Raw genomic sequence first — 23,865 nt, 5'->3', positions numbered from 1 at the left:
TTTGATTTGCCAGGAGGGCTGATTATTGTCAGGTCACTAATTTCCCCATTCATTTCTATGTAACTTTCTTCAGTGTAGGACACGTAACACAAATGATTCAATTTATAGTTATCAAATGATAATTATTTTCAACAGTACTCCTTAATGGCAAAGCTCTTAATCATAAACATCACTTGAGTGGTAATGGTTTGTTTTATATAAAGGCTTGTTTACTTCAAAACTGAATGAAACACATTCTTTTATTGGCATTTAACATCTTACTTTCAATTTAAAAAAAAAGATACGCATCAAGTTATTTTATCCTTTAGAAACCAAAAAATGCAAAATATTTTCACCAATATTTTTGGGTTAGATTTAACATACACAGTTTTTTTTAAAATCAAAAAACAAATTTATCAAAGAAGATCAGAAGAGCCACTGATATACAAAGACATGAGAAAACCTCCAACAACACTTGTGAAACCAAGACTCTACAGTCCTATTGTTCTTAGAAATGTTACCCATCATATGCCAATCAGACATCCTCACCAGTACATCACCTAAACGTACTAGCTTATGCACTCGGTATATGGTGTTGGTGTTATAATCACAACCTACACACAAACTGCAAAAATACAGCAATGTGTCAAAAATGACAAAAAGAATAACAATACAGGAGATGTGAAAGATGGACTCTAAACGCAATGACACCACTCTTTATTTGTATCTTAGTAAAAGTTGACAGCAGGCATCAAGGAGGAAATTTCACTGATTAATCATGATCTAGAGTTTGCACGCCAGTCATTATTCTCTTTAAATAAAGTCAAATGTGTATTAGGTAAGGAAATATGGGTTACTCTGTAGCTTCTTATGTGTTACTAAGGTCATATTTTTGAATATGATGACTAAAGCTGTTTATCCCTGATCAACAACATTTCTCAAAAGGAACTGACCCCTGCCTTTGAAATGTTCTTCATGTTATTTAGTCAACAGTTTATAATAATGTTGGTTTACTGATTTTTGCTCATTATAGGAATATAGGAAGAGTAAGCTGTTAGTCTTTTCAGCCTGTCTGCCCTATGTTTAGATTTCCTAGGCTTATTGCCTGTGAATATTGTATTTTCTGTCACTCAAGCTAAGAGGTGGAGTTGATATGTTCAACATTCACAATTGGTGCTTCGAGAGACAAGTAGATCAATGCTCCTGAAAAATTATTACAGTTAGTTTTCCACGACCTGAGGTAGATTCATATAACTGGTTAATATTTTTTCAGGTGATTACTTGCAAACGAAAACAGATCACAATTTACTTGCTCAAGTTGTTTCTCCTAGATAAGGACTACTAATAAGCACCTTTCATGGTCTTAAAATTTCCTTAGGGATCCCAAAGTTGATGACATTTTTTTTTGCGGTTTAGGCACTGTGGGCAAACTCACTGATCATATTGTACTTCGTGAAGATCATAACCATAGGAGCAGGATTTGGCCACTTAGCCCATTCACTCTGCTCCACAATTCCATCACGGCTAATTTATTTTCCCTCTCAACCCCAATCTCCTGCCTTCTCCCTGTCACCTTTGACACCCTGACTAATCCAGGACACCTTCAAGGAGTGATGCCTCAAAAAGGTGGTGCCCATCATTAAGGACCCCCATCATCCAGGTCATGCCTTGTTCTCAATGTTACCATCAGGAAGGAGGTACGGAAGCTTGAAGACACACACTCAACATTTCTGGAACAGCTTCTTCTGCTCTACCATCTGAACATTGAACCCATGAACGTTACCTCACTATTTTTTTAATTTCTATTTTGATACATACATAACAAAAATTGCTCTGTTATAAAGGGAGACCTACTATCCTGAGGTCCTGCCTTCTGGTCCTAGACTCTCTCACTATTGAAAACATCCCCTGCACATCCCCTCACTTGTTCTTCTGTTCATTGTTTGGAAACTGACCTCATTAAGAATGTTGTGAAGATTTAAACAGTATACTACTTTGACAATACTTAACGATAAATATTCATTTCCCAACTCTAAGTGAAACTGACAACAGTGTAAAAATTCACCACAGGCTCCAGAGGCCAGTACAACCTTCAGCATCAATGGGGAAGAGTATTTCAAAGCTAGCATGAAACACCTGACGTGAAATATTATGGAAAGGGAAAGGAATTTATCTGTATCAGACTATTTTTATAATATTTTAAATACAGCACAAAACCAAAATTTTGCTTCAAACAAGAAAATATCCTACCATTCCCACGAACGGTTTGTTCCCCTGAACGGCTTTGCAGCTTTTCCTGAGATAAGACATAAAATCTGGCGCAGATTCGGCAGCTTCTGCATTGGAATCTATTGCTGACAATATTCATCAAGTTGAAGTACTTTCTGCAGGAACTTGCCTTTTCAGGAAGCTAATACTATCTTATTTCTACAAAACAGCTTTTATTTTGCTGCACTCTCCCGACGCAGCTACATATGAACCGGAATGAAATTGGTTCTTACCTTAGTATAAAGAGCGTAACATCCTTCATCAATCATCGAGCGGCTGGAGTTTGGGAAGTGCGAAAGTAAGTCAAGTCTCCGGAGCTTTTTAAAAGGGCCCACTGGGGGGAGCGCTGAGAGAGCAGAACACAAAGTGGTAAGATCTTGCCTCCTCCGCAACTACGTCAGAGTAGAATTGTAGTAAATATGAACTATTTGGGTTAGTCCTCCAGAAATACAGAGACACTGGAATTCCTCTTCAACCAGCTTATTAAAATACAAGGAGAGATACCAACTAGTGATCAAATAGTGTCCTTCCTATCATTTTTAAACTGTTTTGGTCAAGTAACTCTTGAGGAAGTTACGAAATGTTAAATTTCATTGTCTACACGGTAGCTGCTCGACTCACTGAACTCATGCTTCATTTTTAAATCTGCATACCTCTATTCCTCTCATCAGTCTGATCAATCAGAGAGCATAGGGATTCCGACAGAAAATGTCAAAATTTGTCTATGGCCACGATTGTTCTGATAGTTTCTGAATCTAACTTCCTGGTGGTTTGTTTATCTTTCAAATGAAATCAGTTCCTTGGATTTGAGAGTTCAAAGTAAATTTATTTTCAAATTGATTTTATTCTCAAGGTAGCATACTTCTTGCAGGCATTTACAGGGAAAAGGCATACATAAGAATTTTGCAAAAAAAAAACACTAAGACTGACAACAGCTAATGTGGAAAAGAAAACAAACTGCAAATCAAAATAATACTGAGAACAGGAATCGTGTGGAGTCCTTTAAAGTAAATCTGGCCATTGTTGCTCATCATGGCATCTTTAAAAATAGTGTTTTTTTTAAATAAAGAGAAATACACTTGAAAATGTAGAATTGCAAATGTTGTTTGTATTTAACCTGATCAAGTACGGCACTAGAGGAAATGTTATGATGGAATAAATTATTACTGGAAGATCAGAAAATGTTACATTTGGCATTGTAGATTTGGGTAATGTAAGTGCTCATATTTCTGCATTATTACTTATCACTATTGCACCGAGACATCATCCGGTGTCATCATTCTGTATCACACATTGTATCTGGATTAAACACCATTTCTACCATAATTTCAGTTCCGGAAAAGATGATGAAGGGGACTATGGAAGAGGTTTAGAGAAATAATTCTAGGAATGAAGTCATTGAATGATTCCAGAAATGAAATTAAGTGAATGGACAAATGAGAAGATTCGCCAGATGCTGGAAATCCAAGCTAAACACACAAAATGCTGGAGGAACTTAGCAGGGCAGGCAGCATCTATGGAAAGGAGTAAACAGTCGATGTTTCAGGCCAAGACTCTTCTTCAGAACTGAAGGAAAAAATATGAGAAGTCAGAGAAATAAGATGGAAGGAGGGAGGAAAAATTCAAGGTGGTAGGTGAAACTGGAAAGGGGAGGGGTGAAGTAAAGAGCTGGGAAGTTGGTTGGTGAAAGAGATAAAGGGTTGGAGAAGGGGGAATCTGATAGAGAGGCCACAGAAGAAAGGGAAGGGGGAGAAGAACCAGAGGGAGGTGATGGGCAAGTAAGGAGATAAGATGAGAGAGGGAAAAGGGAACAGTGAAGGAGAGTGGGAGGGGGGAGCATTACTGGAAGTTAAAGAAATCAATGTTCATGCCATCAGGTTGGAGGCTACCCAGACAGAATATTAGGTTTTGCTCCTCCAACCTCATTGCGACGGTAGAGGAGGCCACGGACTGACATGTCGGAATGGGAATAGGAAGTGGAATTTAAATGGGTGACTTTTTCTGGTGGCGGAGCGTAGGTGCTCGGAGAAGTGGTCTCCTAATCTACGTCGGGTCTCACCGATATTCAGTTGGCCACGCCAGGCACACTGGACACAGCAGATGACCCCCAACAGACTCACAGTTGAAGCGTTGCCTCACCTAGAAGGACTGTTTGGGGCCCTGAACGGTAGTGAGGGAGGAGGTGTAGGGGCAGGTGTGGCACTTGTTCCACTTGCAAGGATAAGTGCCAGGAGGGAGATCAGTGGGGAGGGAGCGATCCCTGCAGAAAGCAGAAAGTTGCGGGGGGGGGGGGGGGGCTAAGGAAAGATGTGCTCGGTGGTGGGATCTCGTTCGAGATGGCAGAAGTTATGGAGAATTATGTACTGGATGCGGACACTGGTGGAGTGGTAGGTGAGGACAAGAGGAATCCTACCAATGGTAGGGTGGCAGGAGAATGGGGTAAGAGCAAATGTGCGTGAAATAGAAGATATGTGAGCGAGGGCAATGTTGATGCTGGAGGAGGGGAAGCTCCTTTCTTTGAAGAAGGAGGACATCTCTTTTACTCTGGATCGAAAAGCCTCATCCTGAGAGCAGATGCGGCAGAGACAGCGGAATTGCGAGAAGAGGATGGCATTTTTACAAGTAGCAGGATGGGAAGAGGTATAGGCCAGGTAGCTGTGCTACAGGTAACAGGTGGGAAGAGGTATGGTCCCAGTAACTGTGAATGGAGCAGAATTTGTGTTCTCCTGGAATATGGAGGTTATGAGGGGTACTGGTGGAGATTTAAAATCATGTAGTGTAGGGACAGAGTAGAGGGAAATTGTTCTCAAAGCTGGATCAGTCAGTAACTAAGAAACAAAGAATGAAGGCAAAGAAATCGAAAATGTATCATCGGGGAAAAGTTTTCTTTAAAATACACTGCAATGCTTTAGAATGCACTGGGAAGGATTGTAATGGAGGTAGATTGAGAACTCAACCAAAAGGCAGCTGGATGAGTATTTTAAGAGAGAAAATATGCAGAGCGATGGGAACGATTACTTGCCAGTACAGAGCTGAGTGTTCACCTTCAATCCTGCAACCATTCTAAGAACAGAAGAGTTCTGCTAGTTGTGGAGTCAGACAGCCCAGAAACAGGCCCTTTGTCAGCCTGATCTTCTGCATAGTCCCACCTACCCACACCTGGACCACAGCCCTCCGTACCCCTCTCGTCCTTGCTCCTATCCAAACATCCTTACACATTGATGTGGACCCTCACTCATCACTGATACTGGCAGCAAGTTTCACATTCACACTGAGTAAACAAGCTCTCCCTTCAACATTTCACCTCTCACCCAACTTGAGGGGAAGGACCTGCATGCATTTACACTCTCAATACCTTATAATTTAGTATACCTCTGCAAGATTTCCTCATTATCCTGCATTATAAGGAATGAAGTCCAAACCTCTTCAACAGCCTTTTTCTGTAACTCAGCATAAAGTAAAATAGTTTTTCAATGTTGAAGCTATAATCCATCGTTAAATTAGGAGCCATGCATCCAGCTTTGTTCTTGTGCCCTCTGACAATGTGCCAGCACTCACTGAGTTCTGCTGGAAATTCCATCTGGCTGGACCTTCATTTTCCTGTCAGTGGCTAATACCATTTAAATGTTGTTACACAGGAAGAACAGATAACCTGGAGAATTAGAATAAGCTTCCTTTTCAGTTTGGTGTCGAATATTTTAGTTAGATTGCTTATATACTGTGTACTCAACAATCTGGATTTTATAGCTACAAAGACATTCAATATCATTAGACTATGGAGCCAACAGCAACTGGCCCGGAAGCTGCTGCCACTCCTCTTCCATGGAGTTCACTGTCTCGTAATATCCTCAGAAGCTACCTTCAGAAATCAGCTAATCAAAAATTCACTGCAAAGGCACCTAGAAAATGTTGCTTTTGCCACAAGTGCTTTAGTAAAATAGTAATTACTGTTTCATCGCCTTACAAAATTTAAACATTCACTCCTTCCATCACTAACATACTGTGACTACGGACTGTGCTTTCTACAAAACATGCTGTACTCCCTTGCTTCAGCTATTCCACAAACAACCTCCAAGCTCACAACTGCTACCACCAATGTAAAGACGTCAGGCGCCAAAAGCAACATCGCCACCTACTGGTTCCCCTAAAAATCATATGTCATCTGGCGTTCACGCTGGGTCTAGATCAGCATTTCACAAACTTTTTGGGGTTACCGCTCCCTTGGCTCCCAGACCACATCCTCCTGCAATTCCTCTCCCTTTCCAGCCATTACATGAAAACTATAAAAAAAATTTAGATTTACGATACACATTGAAAGAAAATAGGAACTACAAATTCAAAGCAGTGACAAATAATTGCAAAAAATATTCAAATCTATTTAAAGCTGCAAATAAAATTATTTCTTTATTTAATTACATTTAAAAACAATTTTCATCAACAATTTTAGAGTACACATTGGTAGTCCAACTATTCACTATTTCATTGCTTTTTACCTTTCACCAGATTGGTGCAGTGACATCATCTTCTCAACATCAAGCTGAAGGAGTCTCAGATTCCCCCCACCCCCGTTCAGTAATTTGCAGTCTGTTTTGTTACTTTAAAAGTAGTTGGGCGACTGCACTGAAACCATGCTTCACTAAACATGATGCTGGAAAGGCAATATAGAACATCATGACCTTTTCCAAAGTGCAAGATGGTATTCAGAGACTTCTTTCTTTTCTTTTTCTTTTTCAATCTTTTTATTAAGTTTCATATATATATAAAAAAACAAAGCATGATAATGAATAGATTACAAATTCAATAAACTTGAAATTAGTAATAGGATAATAATCAACAAAAGGTACATAAATCAATCAAGTCTATATAAATATATATGAAAAAAAACAAAAATAATCATCAAAAAAGAAAAAAGAAATTGAAAATATATAGAAGAAAATATATATTGAAAAAAAAATACTAAACTAAACTAACATGGGCAATAATAACAGTTTATAAGTATGTGATAGTGTCAAGAAAAAAACTCCGGAACTCCATACCTGAACAAGGATAAGTAGAGAAAAGGATCTGAAAAAGGCCAAATTAATTCATATGAAAATGTCGAATGAATGGTCCCCAGGTTTCTTCAAATTTAATTGAAGAATCAAAAATAGTGCTTCTAATTTTTTCCAAACTCAGATAGGAAATAGTTTGAGAGAACCACTGAGATATGGTAGGAGGATTTACTTCTTTCCAGTTTTGTAATATAGACCTTCTGGCAATTAATGTTACAAAAGCAATCATTCGTCTGATTGAAGGGGAAAACTGATTACCATCTTCATTTGGTATACCGAAAATTGCAGTAATAAAATGGGGTTGTAAATCGATATTCCATACTGAGGAAATGACATCAAAAATGTCTTTCCAATAGTTATGTAAAGTGGGACATGCCCAAAACATGTGGGTCAATGAAGCCACGTCTAAGTGACATCTGTCACATTGAGGATTGATATGCGAGTAGAATCGAGCAAGCTTATCTTTAGACATATAAGCCCTATGTACAATTTTAAATTGTATTAAAGCATGTTTAGCACAAATAGAAGAGGAATTAACCATTTGTAAAATTTTTTCCCATTTATCTGTTGATATATTATATCCAAGTTCTTTTTCCCATTCTTGTTTAATTCTATCTGATATTTCTGGCTGTATCTTCATAATCATGTTATAAATAAAAGCTACTAATCCCTTCTGGCAAGGATTAAAGGTAAAAATCAAATCTGAAAAATCCGATGGAGTTGAATTGGGAAAAGATGGGAGAATTTTATGTAAGAATTTTCTAATTTGTAAGTATCTAAAAAAATTAGATTTAGGTAATTTAAATTTGTTAGAAAGTTGATCAAAAGACATCAAAGTACCTTCAAAAAAAAATCACGAAAACATTTTATACCTTTCCTTTTCCATATGCTAAAAGCTTGATCTGTCAATGAAGGTTTGAAAAAAAAATTAAATAAAATAGGGCTGTCCAGAACAAAGTTTTTCAGATTAAAAAATTTGCGAAATTGAAACCAAATTCGTAGTGTATGTTTGACAACAGGGTTAGATATCTGTTTATTGAATTTAACTAAATCAACAGGAAGAAAAGAACCAAGAATGGAAAATATAGAATATCCCTTTACCTCACTACATTCCAAATTTACCCACTGTGGACACAATGGTGAGTCCAAATCTAGTTTCCAATACATTAGGTTACGAATATTATTCGCCCAATAATAAAATCTAAAGTTAGGTAAAGCTAGACCACCATCTTTTTTAGATTTTTGTAATTGCCTTTTGCTTAACCTAGGGTTTTTATTTTGCCACACAAATGAGGAAATTTTTGAATCAATGTTATCAAAAAAAGATTTAGGAATAAAAATTGGTAAAGCTTGAAATAAATATAAAAATTTCGGTAAAATCATCATGTTAATAGCATTAATCCGACCAACTAATGATAAAAATAAGGGAGACCATCTTGTAGTAAGTTGTTGAATTTGATGAAGCATAGGTAAAAAATTCAGTCCAAATAAATCTTTATATTTCTTGGTGATTTTTATACCTAAATAGATAAAGTTATCAGTAACAACTTTAAATGGCATCCTGTCATTCAATAAGGTTTGCGCGTTTAAGGGGAATAATTCACTCTTATCTAAGTTTAATTTATAATCAGTGAGACTTCTTTCTGCAGCCAAAAGTGTTGATGTGATTCTTTGAAGCTTGGCTTCAGCTCAAGGTAATTTTGCAGCAAGGTCAGTTCTTCCTCCAACCTGCCTGTTATTCCTCATTTGAAGTGTTCAGGAGTGGATTTATCACCCAATCTGAAAATTTGGATTGAGAGAAGATAGTGCAACCTCTCTGACATGTCTTTGTGCAGCTCACCCAGCTGGGCACAGTATATTGAAGACCATTATCTGTTGGTCTTTCTTTCTCTTCCAACTCAAAGAGGCTCAGAAATTGAAAAAGGCCATGGCAGCCAATGTTGCATTTAAATAGGATTAACTAGGACAAAAAAGTGGAGATGGCAGATTTGACTTTGATAAGATTCACATTACTTTCTTGCAATTGAAGACTAATTTCATTAAAATTTGTGAATAATTCTGACAAATAAGAAGGACATGCCTAATATTCTTGAGGTGATTACTGCATGTAGAATTCAGGTCTTCAAAGAATTTTATCATAGTTTTGAAAAGCATGTAACAGCATCTCAAATAGTTTCCTTTCTGAGAACCATTTGACTTCTGTTGTGCAAGCGTTCAAGCTGTTCAACATTCTCAATAAAAAGCTCTCAAAATAGTTGAGAATTCATAGCATGGGACTTGATTTTACGCTGTGATGACAATATTTAGTCATTTCATGCAGTAGATCACTAGGGTTTTTTGCAACAAGATGTTGTCCGTGAGTTACACGGTGAATAGTAAATACGTTAGGTTCAGCTTTTTTCAAGAAAGTAGTTTATGTCCTCTCAACAACAGGTGCCTCATCTGTTGTTGTTGAGTGGAATGTCCTTCGTTTTGAAAAATTACTCAACATCATGAAATATTCATTCCCCCCCCCCTTCATATCTGTTCCTAGTTCCTTTGCAATTAACAACACTTGAATCATGCCTTCATTTTTTATAAAGCAAACATAATCAAGAAGCAAAGATACATTGCCTGTCAAAGTTGACTCATCCAAATTCTGTTGTCCCAAGTACATTGCATAATGGGTCTTCCACATTCTCGGGCATTTCATCTATTTGTTTTTCAATAGAGCTGTTACTGTGTTAATTGTTAGGTCTGGTGATTTATGCAAATCTGTACTCACAACCTCCCTAACTGGTGGCAGAATCAGTTCTTCTCCCCTTGTATGGGACTTTCCAGGTTTAGCAGTGAGTAATGAAATGTTGTATGAAGCACCATCACTGTTTTGTTCAGAAATGCTGGCAAATATGTTTTGAAGTGTTTTCATTTCTGACAGTTTTCATGAAGAGACTGAGAATGCCAATTTCTTATTTGTTTCATCAGAGTGTTTTCTCTTCAAATGTTCAAGGAGCCTATACTGTTCCATAGCCTCATTTGAAAAAAATATTTTTCACACAACTAACACATTGGCTGTTGTTGGTTGCTTGGTGCTGGTAATAAATCCATATTTCAGATACTCCACACTGTACTGTCTACATTCCTTTTTTGTTTGGTCTGTTTCTGTCATTTTTGTTATGCATTAACAACCACGATCAATTGCCTATTGTTCAAATGCTGCGATCAGTAAAGGGTAAGTTGAGACATCATTGTAGCTGATTCTCTGCCTGAAGATACATAAAGGGGGACAGTGGTATCTCAGTTGAGCTGTGGGCTAGAGAAATGCAGTCAATATCATTCAAAAGGGCAGATTCTGAACTTTACCCCATTGAACACTGCACCCTAATTCACAGGGATTGTGTCACTGTGTGATTGGAGTATGGGAATTGTACTGGCTAACACAGTACCTTGCAGTAGTGGAGGTCAGACTTGGAAATAACACAAATTATTCAGTCCAGATTGTTCACCATATACCAAATACAGAAGTATCACGTAACTTTTCAACAAATATAACACACTCTGAGCAAGTCTAAGATAATGGTGGGATAGCAAGAGTTGAGTTGATTACATGATCATTGTAATCAATTATGAGGCACCAAAGATCAATAAGTTATTCATTTCTTAAACTAAGCCTGAAATCCCTCAGCTGCTCCCCTTGCTACCTAGTGCCCCTGCACCACCCCATTTATTTTTATTGTCCCCTTAGAGATTTCTCCTGTCTCCAGAGGGCGATATTGCCCACTTTAGAAACCACTGGTCTATATCCTTGAAGCCTGACCCAACACTACTATGGGAGTAGGACTATAGCAGTTCAAGGAGTTAACACTTGCAGGGGCACTTGGTGGCAAAGAATAAATGCTGGCCTTACCAGAAACTCCACACATCAAAACATGCTAATTCCACTAAAGATCTATCTATTTCTGCACTTCTTGGTTCTGCACTCCCTAGTAGCTTGTCTAGACTAATTGTTAATCCTCTTGTGATACATACTTTGTGAATATGGGCCCAGTTTAGTAAATGTTATGGTTTTTCCCTTTCTAGTCCTATCTTACATAATCATCTTTTTCTACCTACTATGTATGATTCAACATTCTATGATTGGTATAGAAAGGGCATTAGGCATTTTGAAGATCTTTTTATCAATAATCGCTTCGCATCCTTTCAACAGTTCTCTGCTAAGTTCAATCTGTCTAATGCCCATTTCTTTAGATATCTCCAAATCAGACACTTTATCAATCCTTTAATTCCCAGCTTCCCTGAAATGCCTGAGAAAAATGCTATGGATTTATTTCTTTCTATTAATCCACTGGGTAAAGGCTTAATATCCTTTATCCGTGATAAATTAGTATCCTTACAGCATGCCCCTGTGGATAAAATCAGAATGGCTTGGGAGCATAACTTAAATATCTCTTTATCTGATGAGATTTGGGACTCGATTCTCAAATCGGTGAATTCAACTTCTCTCTGTGCTCGCCACTGTTTTTTACAGTTTAAGATTGTTCATAGAGTCCATATGTCCAAATCTAAACTATCTCGATTTTACCCTAATATTAGTCCTCTCTGTGATAAATGCAAAAGTGGCGAGGCCTCTCTTATTCATATGTACTGGACCTGTCCTAGCTTAGAGAAATTTTGGAAAGATGTTTTTATAATCTTATCCTGTATTCTGAATTGCCACTTAGAACCTAACCCTTTAATTGCTCTGTTTGGCTTCTTGGGTGAGACAGATATACGCTCGAGTTTGACTAAATGTCGAATTTTATCTTTTGCTTCCCTCCTGGCTAGACGTCTAATCCTCCTTAGATGGAGAGATGTTGCCCCGCCCACGCATGCTCAATGGCTTAATGATATTATGTCCTGTTTAGACCTTGAAAAATCCATTATTCAATTCTTAATTTGGATATAAAGTTTCATAAGGTCTGGGGACCTTTTATTGAGTATTTTCATAATTTTCCTCTTAATTAAGTTTTTTTTTTCAGTCCCTTGCTTTCAGCTCTTTTTTTGGTAGTAGGCATTATTATCTTCTGTTTTCAAGTGTATTTACAGTTTTGGGGGTTTGAATGTTCTGATTTATATTTTCTACATTTTGTTTTGGTTAGTCTGGAGTTTTTTTTTGTTGTGGGGCTTGGGGAGGACACTAACTTTACATGACTTCAACTTGGGTGCTTTCTCAACTATCTTATTTTGTATTATATTACTATTGTATGTTTATCTTGCACTGTACTAATTTTCTACTTTTTTGGGGGTTTTTTTTAATTTGTAGTGTTGTAGAAAATGCATTAAAAATCAATAAAAAAATAATAAGAAAGTTTGATTTCTTCAGATAATTAATAAAACAAAAATAAGCCAAGAATTTGGCAGATTTGAATTTTAATTTCTACTTAATCCCTTGTGTGTGTTCCTTTCCTTCTTTCTCACTTAGTAAAGTGTTAATTAACAATTGTGCTCTTTATTCACAGGATTTCTGTTTGAAGAATGTTTTAATAATAATTGCTTCTCAGTATTGTGATTATATTATTTTTGTTGAATGGCTTTAACCTGTCACCCAATGGCCAGCAGGAAAAATCTAGACTGCAGAAATCACTTTAGAGGACGGCAGTGAGTACAATTAATTTATTGCTGACGGCAACTTCCAGATCTCTGGTTTTCGATTTGCAATTGTTTCTGCATACTGATAAAGTAAAGCAAGCACATTCTCTTTTTTCAAAAGGTTCAAAAGTTAATTTTCTTGTCGAAGTATGCATGTACAATACATCTCTGAAAGTTGTCTACTCCAGATAGTCATTAAATACAGAAAGACCATGGGTGTTGATTAAAGAGAAGACAGCAATTCCTCCCCCCCACACTCCCATCGCCGCCAAAAATGAAAAGAAACAAAACTTACAGACCCCAAAAACTCCCCTCCCACAGCATAAAACAGTTGCAATAATAAGCACTGTCCCCTATACATAATAATCCCCGATCCCTCATTCATGGAAACAGTGACAGTAGCACCCCTCTTCATACAAAAATTTAACAGATCACCCACCCACCAACAGTCCACCAGAAAGAAAACACTGAAAAACTGGAAGAAACCAATATAAGGCACAGTCCAGTAATCACAAAAAATCTCAGAATACGGGAAGCGTCTTTTCATCAGTATACGCGGAGTCCTCAGTCCTTCTGTAAAGAGCGACCACTGATCCGGCTCCAAACACCACTGATTTGGCTGCTGACTGTCTCTGCTGGGAGCCATCGCAGACCCCCTCCATATTCACCTCGATGCTTCAGTCTTCCTCACGGCTTCGAGATGGAGTCGTTCATGTCTCATCCATGAGTCAGCTTGTATTCTCAGTCCTATCCCCCCCCCCCCACCCACCCCCACGTCTGAACTCCATGAGTCAGCTTGTATTCTCAGTCCTATCCCCCCCCACCCACCCCCACGTCTGAACTCCATGAGTCAGCTTGTATTCTCAGTCCTATCCCCCCCCACCCATCCCCATGTCTGAACTCCATGAGTCAGCTTGTATTCTCAGTCCTATCCCCCCCCACCCACCCCCACGTCTGAACTCCATGAGTCAGCTTGTATTCTCAGTCCTATCCCCCCCCACCCCCATGTCTGAACTCCATGAGTCAGCTTGTATTCTCAGTCCTATCCCCCCCCACCCACCCCCATGTCTGAACTCCATGAGTCAGCTTGTATTCTCAGTCCTATCCCCCCCCACCCACCCCCATGTCTGAACTCCATGAGGCAGCTTGTATTCTCAGTCCTATCCCCCCCCACCCACCCCCATGTCTGAACTCCATGAGGCAGCTTGTATTCAGTCCTATCCCCCCCCACCCACCCCCATGTCTGAACATGAGTCAGCTTGTATTCTGTCCTATCCCCCCCCACCCACCCCCACGTCTGAACTCCATGAGTCAGCTTGTATTCTCAGTCCTATCCCCCCCCACCCCCATGTCTGAACTCCATGAGTCAGCTTGTATTCTCAGTCCTATCCCCCCCCACCCACCCCCATGTCTGAACTCCATGAGTCAGCTTGTATTCTCAGTCCTATCCCCCCCCACCCACCCCCATGTCTGAACTCCATGAGGCAGCTTGTATTCTGTCCTATCCCCCCCCCACCCACCCCCATGTCTGAACTCCATGAGTCAGCTTGTATTCTCAGTCCTATCCCCCCCACCCCCATGTCTGAACTCCATGAGGCAGCTTGTATTCTCAGTCCTATCCCCCCCCCACCCCCATGTCTGAACTCCATGAGTCAGCTTGTATTCTCAGTCCTATCCCCCCCCACCCCCATGTCTGAACTCCATGAGTCAGCTTGTATTCTCAGTCCTATCCCCCCCCCACCCACCCCCATGTCTGAACTCCATGAGGCAGCTCTCCGAACACAGCATAGCTCTGGATCCTTCAATCAAGATTCAAACTGTACATCACGGGCCCCAAAAGTTTCCATAACACAAACAAGACAAAAAGAACAAGCTGAAGGCATAGAAAGAGTGAAATAATTGGAGAGATTTACTATCTCAAGAGTGTTCCTGAGGAATCGTTGTTCACTGACACCATCTTTTTCTGTGGAAAAGTGTAATGAAAGCAAGTTTCTGAGGATCAAATTATATATAATACACACACACGCGCACACCACACACATGCGCACACCACACACACACAAACACACACAGCACTGTGCACATGTAAAAAAATCTGTAAAGTGAAGATGCATTGAGAAGTAATTACAAGTAAAGTTTCTAAATATCAGAATATTTACTACAAGGAGCAGAAAATAGTAAAAAAAACTATATCAAATCAATATTTGGTGTGACCACCCTTTGCCTTTAAAACTGCATCTGTCTTGGGTACACTGCCCTGCTGTTTTATAAGAAAAATGGCTGCTAGGTTGTTACAAGCATCTTTGGAGGGAAGTAAACTGTTGTCCTTTTGGGCTGAGACCCTTCATCAGGACTGGTTTTGTGGGTGTTGCTCAAGATTTTCAGCATCTGAGCAATCTCTTGTGTTTCTGATCCTCCTTTCTTCCCTGTAGGTTTCAGCCATTTAACAAAGTGAACCACAGATCTTGTTGATGATATAATTGTGGCGCTGATGGGCAAGATTGGTAAACTCAATTAATTATCTAAGCGACTGATTGGTGCCTCAAGACCCATGATTTGGATGAGCAGCCACTCACAAGTATGTTGATTGTCGACTGGAGCTCCTCAGAAAATGAAGCAGAACCAGCTGTATGCAGCAAAATCAAACACCGTTCAGACTTAATAAGTGGTGGGTAACATTTATATCGTAACACTGGCCTTCTCCAACCAGAGCCTAATCACCCATCCTCATTATTCAGTGGCAGTACGTGTCCCAGGGAGCAGGTTGGGGATTTTTCTCATTGTATCGGAGAAGAATGAGGGGAAATTTCATACAAAGTGTTTAAAATTATGAGAAGCATAGATTTAAAGTGAGGGGGGAGAGATTAGATAGGAACTGGGGGTGCAATAATTTCACCAGGAGTAGTCAGTATGTTGTATTGTGGGAGTTGCAGTAGGGCAAGGGTTAAATTGGTGCTGACAGAGACAAGGTGCAGACAACGTACGTACCCTAGCTGAACCCTGACCCGGAGAACTTAGCTCCAGTTAATCAGCAATGACAGAGGAGGGTACAGTAACATCATTTATATTTTATTCACCATGTTACATGAATAGGAAAGGTTTTGAGGGATATGGGCCAAATGTGGACAAATGGGTCACTCAATTGGACCAAAGGAAGGGTTTGCATGCGCAATGACTCAATGACAATATCTTTGCCCAGACCCCACCATAAACATCATGGGAAAGATCACAATCAACTAAAATATTTAACTGATGCACATAAAACCATGGCTAGAAGAGAAGTTTAGTGACTGAGTATCTTTCAATGGGCGGCTTACCTCTTGCATCTTAAAATGTTTCCACCTTCCACAAGGCAAACTAAAAGTAACAATGGGGTCTTCGCCAATTTCCAGAGGAAATGAGCTCCAACAACTCATGCATCTCCAGACAGCCTGGGACAGCCAATGTGTTTGGTACCTAGTGCCTACCCCTCCACCAGAGCTGCCCTGGGCTGCAGAAAATACACTAACAAATCTTCCCAATGCTCTACAGTTAATGACTAAATCTTCCATGCAGATTTCTATCTTCTGCTACCTTACCCGGAAAAAGGGCAGTAAATACTACCACCCCATGAGCCTCTGCATCCAACTTCCGCCATCCTGAATGAGATCCTACCACCAAACACATCTTTATCTCCCGCACTCTCTATCTTCCACAGGGTTTGCTCCCTCCATGGTCCCCTTGTTCAATCGTCCCTCCCCACTACTCTCCCTCCTGGCACATATCACTGCAAGTGAAGAAATGCTACACCTGCCCATTCACCTCCTTCCTTACCTCCATTCAGGGCCTGAATCAGTCATTCCAGATGAGGTAATACTTCAACTGTGAATACGTTGCGGTCGTCTACCATATCCAGTGCTCCCAATGCGGCCTCCTCTACATTGCTGAGACCCAAAGTAAATTGAGGGATTGATTTGTTGAGTACTCCATTTGCAAAAATCGGAATTTCCCAGTGGCCAAATATTTTAATTTCTATCCCAATTTCAACATGTAATCTATGTCCTCCACATCAGTCACAATGAGGCCACTCTCAGAGTGGAGGAGCAACACCTCGTACTTTGTGTAGGTAGCCTGCAACCAGACAACATGAACATTGGTTTCTCCTTCCGGTATTTATTTTCCTCACCCTTCCCTTTTCTTCTATTTCTCACAGAGGTGCATGAGGAGAATTAGAGGTGAAGAGGGTTAGCAACTTTAAATTCCCTGGCATTACCATTTCACAAGACATGTCCTGGACCCAATATGTATTGCAATTATGAAGAAAGCATGGCAGCACCTCTACTTTCGTAGGATTTTGGTAAGATTCAACATGAAATCTAAAGCTTTCACAAACTTCTATGGATGTGTAGTGGAGAGTATATTGACTGGCTGCATCACAGTCTGATATGGAAACAACAAGGCCCTTGAATGGGAAGTCCTACAAAAAGTAGATATAGCTCAGTCTCTTGTGAGTAAAGCCCTCCCCACCACTGAGCACATCTACATGGATTGTTGTTGCAGTAAAGCAGCATCCATCATCAGGGACCCCCACCATCCAGGCCACACTCATCCCATCAGGAAGAAGGTACAGAAGCTTCAGGATTCACACCAGCAGATTCAGGACCAATTATTACCCCATCATTGAAATCTCCCCACAACCGTGGACTCACTTTCAAGGACTTTTCATCTCTTGTTCTTGATATTTATTGTTTAATTATAGTTCAAAATTCAAAGTGCATTTATTATAAATGCATGCATTATACAACCTTGAGATTCATCTCCGTACAGGCAGCCACAAAACATAGAAACCCAAACCCCAAAAAATAGGAGACCAACAAACACCCATAAAAGCATTCAGGACAAAAGTCAGTCCTCAGACATGAAGCCCAAAGCCGGCCCCAGCCCAAGCCTCAGTTCAGTGCAGAGCCAAGTAAACGTCACAGAGCAGCGAGCAGAACCGGCTCGACCCTTGCATCCTGTCCCGACACCCTGCCCTTTGAACTCACCTGGCCCGGCAGTTACATTGTCCAGACATCGGGTCATTCCTCGCAGCAGGACCTGGGCCCTGTTGCATTGATGCGCTCTGGGCATGGATACCACCACCCAGTTTTGGCCTGTACCTGACTTTTCCAAATTAGCCCGATGGATCAAACCTCACACTCGGCTTAGGTGGACGGGCCTCAAATCTGCCTCTCCTCCATTCCAACTTTGCTCCGTTCCTCTCACCCCAACTTTGCCTTGAACATGCCTCGACCTCGCTTCACACCCTCACCCAGACACTTCAAGCCTCAACTTAGCCTCACCTTCAGTCACCTCTCCATTGCTCATTTACCATAAATCTTACAAGGAAAGATGTTATTAATAAAGTATTCGCAGGGCTTCACCAGCATCATCTTCAACCAGAAGGTTATTGTTATTATTTCTTTATTTTTGCATTTGCGCGGTTTGTTGTGTTTTCACAGTAGCTGAACGCCCAGTTGGTGCAATCTTTCACTGATTCTATTATGGATTTATTGATTATTCCCATTGGAAAATGAGTTCAAGGTTGTATATGATGACATATATGCATTTTGATAATAAATTTACTTTGAACTTTTAACTCTTCCATCTTCTCCTGCCTATCACCTCCCTCTTGTGACATTCTTCCTTCCCTTTCTCCTACGGTCCACTCTCCCCTCCTATCAGATTCCTTCTTTTCCAGTCCTTTGCCTTTTCATCATATCTTCTTACTTCATCCCCCACCCACCTGGCTTTACCTATCACCTTCAAACTCGTTCTCCTTCCCCACCGTCCATCTTTTTTATTCTGACACATTCCCCTGCCTTTCCAGTCCTGATGAAAGGTCTCAGCCCAGAACATTGATATATCGTATGAAGAGTGTTTGATAACCCTGGGCCTGTACTCACTAGAATTTACAAGAATGAGGGTGGATCTCATTGAAAGCTATTGAATGTTGAAAGGCTAGGGCAAGAGGGCACTGCCTCAGAATAGAGGAATGACCATTTAGAAGGCATATGAGGAGTAACGTCTTTAGCCAGAGGTAGGTGAATCTGAGGAATTTGTTGCCACAGGAAACTGGAGGCCAGGTTATTGGGTGTATTTAAGGCAGAGTTTGATCGGTTCTGGTTAGTCAGGGCATGAACGGCTATGGGGAAAAGTCAGGAGAATGGTCTTGAGAAAGAAAATAGATCAGGCATGATGAAGCGGCAGAGCAGACTCGATGGGCCAAATTACTTAATTCTGCTCCGCGGTCTTATGGTGGACAGCTCATTCCTCTCCATGGATGCTGCCTGACTTTGTGAGTTCCTCCAGCATTTTGTGTGTTTTACAGGGAACATTGGCACTTCCCAATTCTCCTCAAGTTCCATACTTCTCCAAACTGGGAACCTAGAGCAAGTCTTTAACTCTCTGTGGATCTTCATCCTAGAAATGCTCTTCAGCAACAGTGCTTCACCAGAAGGATTGCTGCAGTAAAACAGGTGACTCATCAAATTTGCAGGAAGCTGGAAATGGACAGTCACATGACACTTAAATTAATCGTCAGGGAACCAACAGCCTGGCCTATTGACCATGTGTCATGCACAGCACCTCCTCCTCCACTCAAACTGAGAATTTATATTAAATAAACACTGGTGCTTTTACTAAAATTGATTCTAATGATTGTAATGATAACCTTGAAAACAAGAATTATGAAAACATTCAATTTTTAATACCCTTCCGAGAAGAAAATCTGCCAACCCAAGGTAACTAATAGGTTACCACAGAAATCTGATTGTTTCTTTAACTACCCTCGAAACAGGGTTGAAAACAACCCAGTCTGGGGTAAAATTAGGGAAGGCAATGAAGGACAACTTTGCCAGCCACACACATGCACATAATTAACTTTAACCTCAGTCGATACGCCTGCATTCTCCACCAAAAGTGCCCGTCACATTATTTCACTTATAACCTGAAGGAATCCAGTTTCGCATCCATGCTGTAAATCTGACTTATGAGGCACTGCTAATGTTCACAGCCAAGTGATGCCTTGTTGCTGAATGCAGCTGGGTGCATTACAAAGTATTGGTAGAGAAACCTTTTTTTATTCTAATTAGTTAATTATTTTTAAAAAACAACTTCTGAGCCATCTTGGGAAACAGTGTAACCCTGGTCACATAACTAAAACCCCAATAAGTTTATAAACTTGTAGAGATAATACAATATTAAACTATTTTCCTTACATAAAATCTGTTTTCCTTGTCTCTATCCATATAGTGCTTTTTTATATTATGAAAATAGTTAAGCTCCCTAACCAGCTTTGGATATCAATATCTTTTCACTGCACCACCATGATATTCATGATTTCCCAGTGAATCACACCAAAGCAAAAGTCCTCAATTAACTCCCAAGGTTAAATGTCTCCAATCTGTCTTCAAGATTCAACGTCATTTCCAGTATCCAAGTTAAAGATGAACAAAATAATTGTTACTCCGGATCTGATGCAGCACAAAAAAAATCATAATAAGGTAAAGAACGCAATAATTATAAATACATAAGATAGCTTATGTACATAGATTGATTGTATGCACTGTACATAAAGAGATACGCGGTACAGGAGTATCTGTATCTAAGGTGACTCTGACAGGAAATGATAAAGTAATGGTGGTTGGGGGTGTGGAGGTGTTGACCAAACTTACTGCTTAGGGAAGTACTGTCTGTGACTGTGGTGGACTAAATGTGGATGCTACATACACACCTACGTAGGAGTAGGGGCAGAAAGCCCATGATATTGCTGGCTTTTTCTGTATATATGTGTTCCATGGAAGAAGAAAGCCCTCAACTCCGAGTGGAGTCATTGGGAGTTAGCAGGCTTCCTTATTTTCACCAGGCCGAGTTGATAGCTCGACGCTCAACCCAGCACGGATGGGAAGTGTGCAAGGGAGCCGGCTGGATTCAAATTCAGGATCCTTTGCTCCAAAATCCGGCGCTGATGCCACTACGCCAGCAGATAGGCTTGAGCTAATAATGTGTTGGGCATTATGGAGCCTTCCTGTCCACTGCAGAGCAGCTTCCGTACCATGCAGTGACGCAGCTTGTTAGGATGCTCCCTACATCTGGAGAAGGTTGTGAGTATTGTTGTGCAGAGCACAGCTCTCTTCAGCCTCCTCAGAAAGCAGAGGCAGTGGTGAGTCGTCTTGACTGTGTAAGATGTGCTCTGGCACCATGAGGGGTCGTGCAAGATACGCACTGCCAGGCTTAAGAAATTACAGTTTCCTCTGCTGTGCCGCCAATGCAAAGAGGGGTATGAGTGGAGTGAATTCTTCAGAAATCAATAACAAGTTCCTTTGTCCTGTTGACACTGAGGAAGAGGTTATTTACCCGGCACCAGACTTTGAGCTCTTCTACCTCCTCTCTGTAGGCCATCTCATTGTTGTTGGTGATGAGTGCCAGCAGTGTTGTGTCATCGGTGAAATCAACAATGTGATTGGCCATGTGTGAGCAGTGTGTACAGCAGTTGGCTCAGCTCACACCCTGCAGGGAGGGATGTACCTTTGTTGAGGATGATGGGGAGAGAGGAGTGGTTGTGCCCTCTATGTATCTGAGGTCTGTAGGTTAGGAAGTCCAACACCTAGTTGCACAGTGGTGTATTTAGTCTGAGGAGCAGGAGTTTATTCACCAAGGTCTGTGAGACAATAGCGCTGAGTGCCGAACTGAAATCCAGAAACCGATTTCCGACATAAGTGTCTGTATTTTCTAGGTGTGTCAGGGCCAGATGCATGAAAGATGCGATGGTATCTGTTATAGAATGGTTCTCGTTAGAAAGCATACTGGCGAGCGTGCAGTGCGGCAGGAGTGAAGTTTTTGATGTGTGTCATTACCTGCTGGTCAAGGAACTTTGTGGTGCTTCCAGGCCGACCTCGCTGAGTTCTGGACTTCTTTGCTACAGTGGAATCGGTGGCTGATTTGAAGCCTGTGGGGAGAGCAGCCTGGATGAGTGAAGTGTTGAAGATGTCCATGAGCGGATGTACACTCTCCCTGAGTATTTATGTCCCTAGTGGTCTTTATGTGGGACTCAAGCTTGGACAAGGAACACTTCCTGCATTGTAGATTTCACAATAATTTAGAATAAGACCATCCAGTCAAAAAATCCCTATTTTCTACATACTTCAATGATTTCAGGGTTTATTGAAATCTGCTCTGCTAGATCGGGATACATGTTCTATATATGGGTTGTGTGAATTGCCTCTTCCTCTGATAGACTGTAAGCTGCATTACATTCTATTCACAGATTAACATAAATACTTGTACAATCTTACATTTTGTCCCATACTGTTTATCCAGTCTCCGATAACATAGTCCATTGGCTCCAGAGATCACAACGTGTGCTCATCTACACATCCTCTGATGTCTAAATGGCATCTCTGTGTCTCAGTCACCAGTAGCTGATACACTATTCTAAGTATGGTCCAGTCAACAGTAACATCTTAATATCTTTAACCACTTAGCCACTTGACATCTTCTGTCTGCCATAAGCAGTCTGCCATCATCTTCAGTGGGAAATAAACAATGACAGCAAGAGCTGGTGTACCACACACTGAATGATTTGCTTTAAGTTTAGTGAAATCTCCAAGCTGCTTAAAATGTTTTGCTCCACTCCTTCGACATCTGCTTCTCTTTTGTTTCACTGGATTTTAATGATTAACACTAATATCTTAAACACTTCATTCTTATAGAAAAAATGGCTAATCCCTGCAGAGAACATCATCTGAAACAAATGTAACATAATGTGCAGCTCAAATGTAGCCGGATGAAACCCTCCATTATCTAATGAAGGAAGGAGTGAATGAAGCGCACACTTGCTGAGAAGTGTATCTGCAATACGAATCTTCTTAAAAAGCAAACACCCCCCATGCAGCTTTTTTTTTGTGTACTTTAATAAAATCTAAAGTACAAAATCACTACACTTCGCTGGTCAAAATGAAATGTATTAAGACCCTTTTGCTTGACTGGTGTTTGATAGATGCTGATCATCTTTGTGCTTCAAAAGTCTGAAAATCTCACACCACCAGGTTCAGGAGCAGTTACCATCCCTCAACCATCAGACTTGTAAAGCACTCTACCTCACTCGCCCATTGCTGAAGATTTCCGTCACTCTATGGACTTTTCATCTCATGATCTTGATAGTTATTGCATATTTATTATTGTTATTTACTTATTTTTGTATTTGCACAGTTTGTTGCATTTTTGTTATTCCATTATGGACATTGAGTATGCCCACAAGAAAATGAATCGCAGGGTGGTACCTGGTGACATATATGTCCCCTGATAGTAAATTTACTTTGAACTTTTAACGTTGAATCAGTAAGGTGGAAAACCTCTTACTCAATGTCAACAAGACCAAGGAGCTGATTATTGATTTCAAGAGAAGAAACCAGTGGTCCATGAGCCAGTCCTCATTGGAGGATCAGAGGTGGAGAGGGTGAGCAACTTTAAATTCCTCAGTGTTGTTATTTTGGAGGACCTGCCCTGGGCCCGGCACGTAAGTGCAATTACAAAGGAAGCACAGCAATGCCTCTACTTCCTTACAAGTTTGAGGAGATTTGGCATGACATCTAAAACTTTGACAAACTTCTCTAGATTTGTAGTGGAGAGTATATTGACTGGCTGCATCACAGCCTGGTATGGAAACACCAATGCCCTTGAATAGAAAATCCTATAAAAAGTAATGGATATGGCCCTATACATCATCGGTAAAGCCCTCCCCACCATTGAGCATACCTACATTAAACTCTGATGCAGGAAAGAGTAGTCCATCATCAGGGACCCTCACCACCCAGGATATACTCTCTTCTTGCTGCCGCCTTCAGGATGAAAGGACTCACACCACCAGGTTCGGGAACAGTTATTACCCCTAAACCATCAGGCTGCTGAACCAAAGGGGATAACTTCACTCAACTTCTCT

At 40.5% G+C, this 23,865-nt stretch overlaps 1 protein-coding gene and 1 long non-coding RNA gene across 6 annotated transcripts in view; one reads left to right on the top strand and one right to left on the bottom strand.

The window, feature by feature from the left end:
* Window positions 1-2,534, bottom strand: part of si:ch73-264p11.1 (uncharacterized protein LOC100000923 homolog) — a 210,698-nt gene extending 208,164 nt beyond the window's left edge. For 3 of the 4 annotated variants that reach the window (XR_009511852.1, XR_009511850.1, XM_059968510.1), the window contains exon 1: window positions 2,230-2,466. The gene's annotated coding sequence lies outside the window, so the exon portion shown is untranslated. The other variant, XR_009511851.1, reaches the window with a different exon arrangement.
* LOC132393380 (uncharacterized) lies at window positions 2,503-23,661 on the top strand. Of its 2 annotated transcripts, XR_009511854.1 has the most exons (6): window positions 2,503-2,616; window positions 12,776-12,914; window positions 15,338-15,573; window positions 17,098-17,241; window positions 19,255-19,402; window positions 22,637-23,661. It is a non-coding gene; the product is annotated as an uncharacterized LOC132393380 (long non-coding RNA). The 2 variants fall into 2 exon arrangements; XR_009511853.1 differs by lacking the exon at window positions 22,637-23,661 and having other exon boundaries at window positions 19,255-20,210.
* The last annotated feature ends 204 nt before the right edge of the window (window positions 23,662-23,865 follow it).

This window comes from Hypanus sabinus, chromosome 4 (genome assembly GCF_030144855.1).
Source record: "Hypanus sabinus isolate sHypSab1 chromosome 4, sHypSab1.hap1, whole genome shotgun sequence".
Taxonomy (NCBI): Eukaryota; Metazoa; Chordata; class Chondrichthyes; order Myliobatiformes; family Dasyatidae; genus Hypanus; species Hypanus sabinus.
This window is presented reverse-complemented; position numbering and strand designations above follow the sequence as displayed.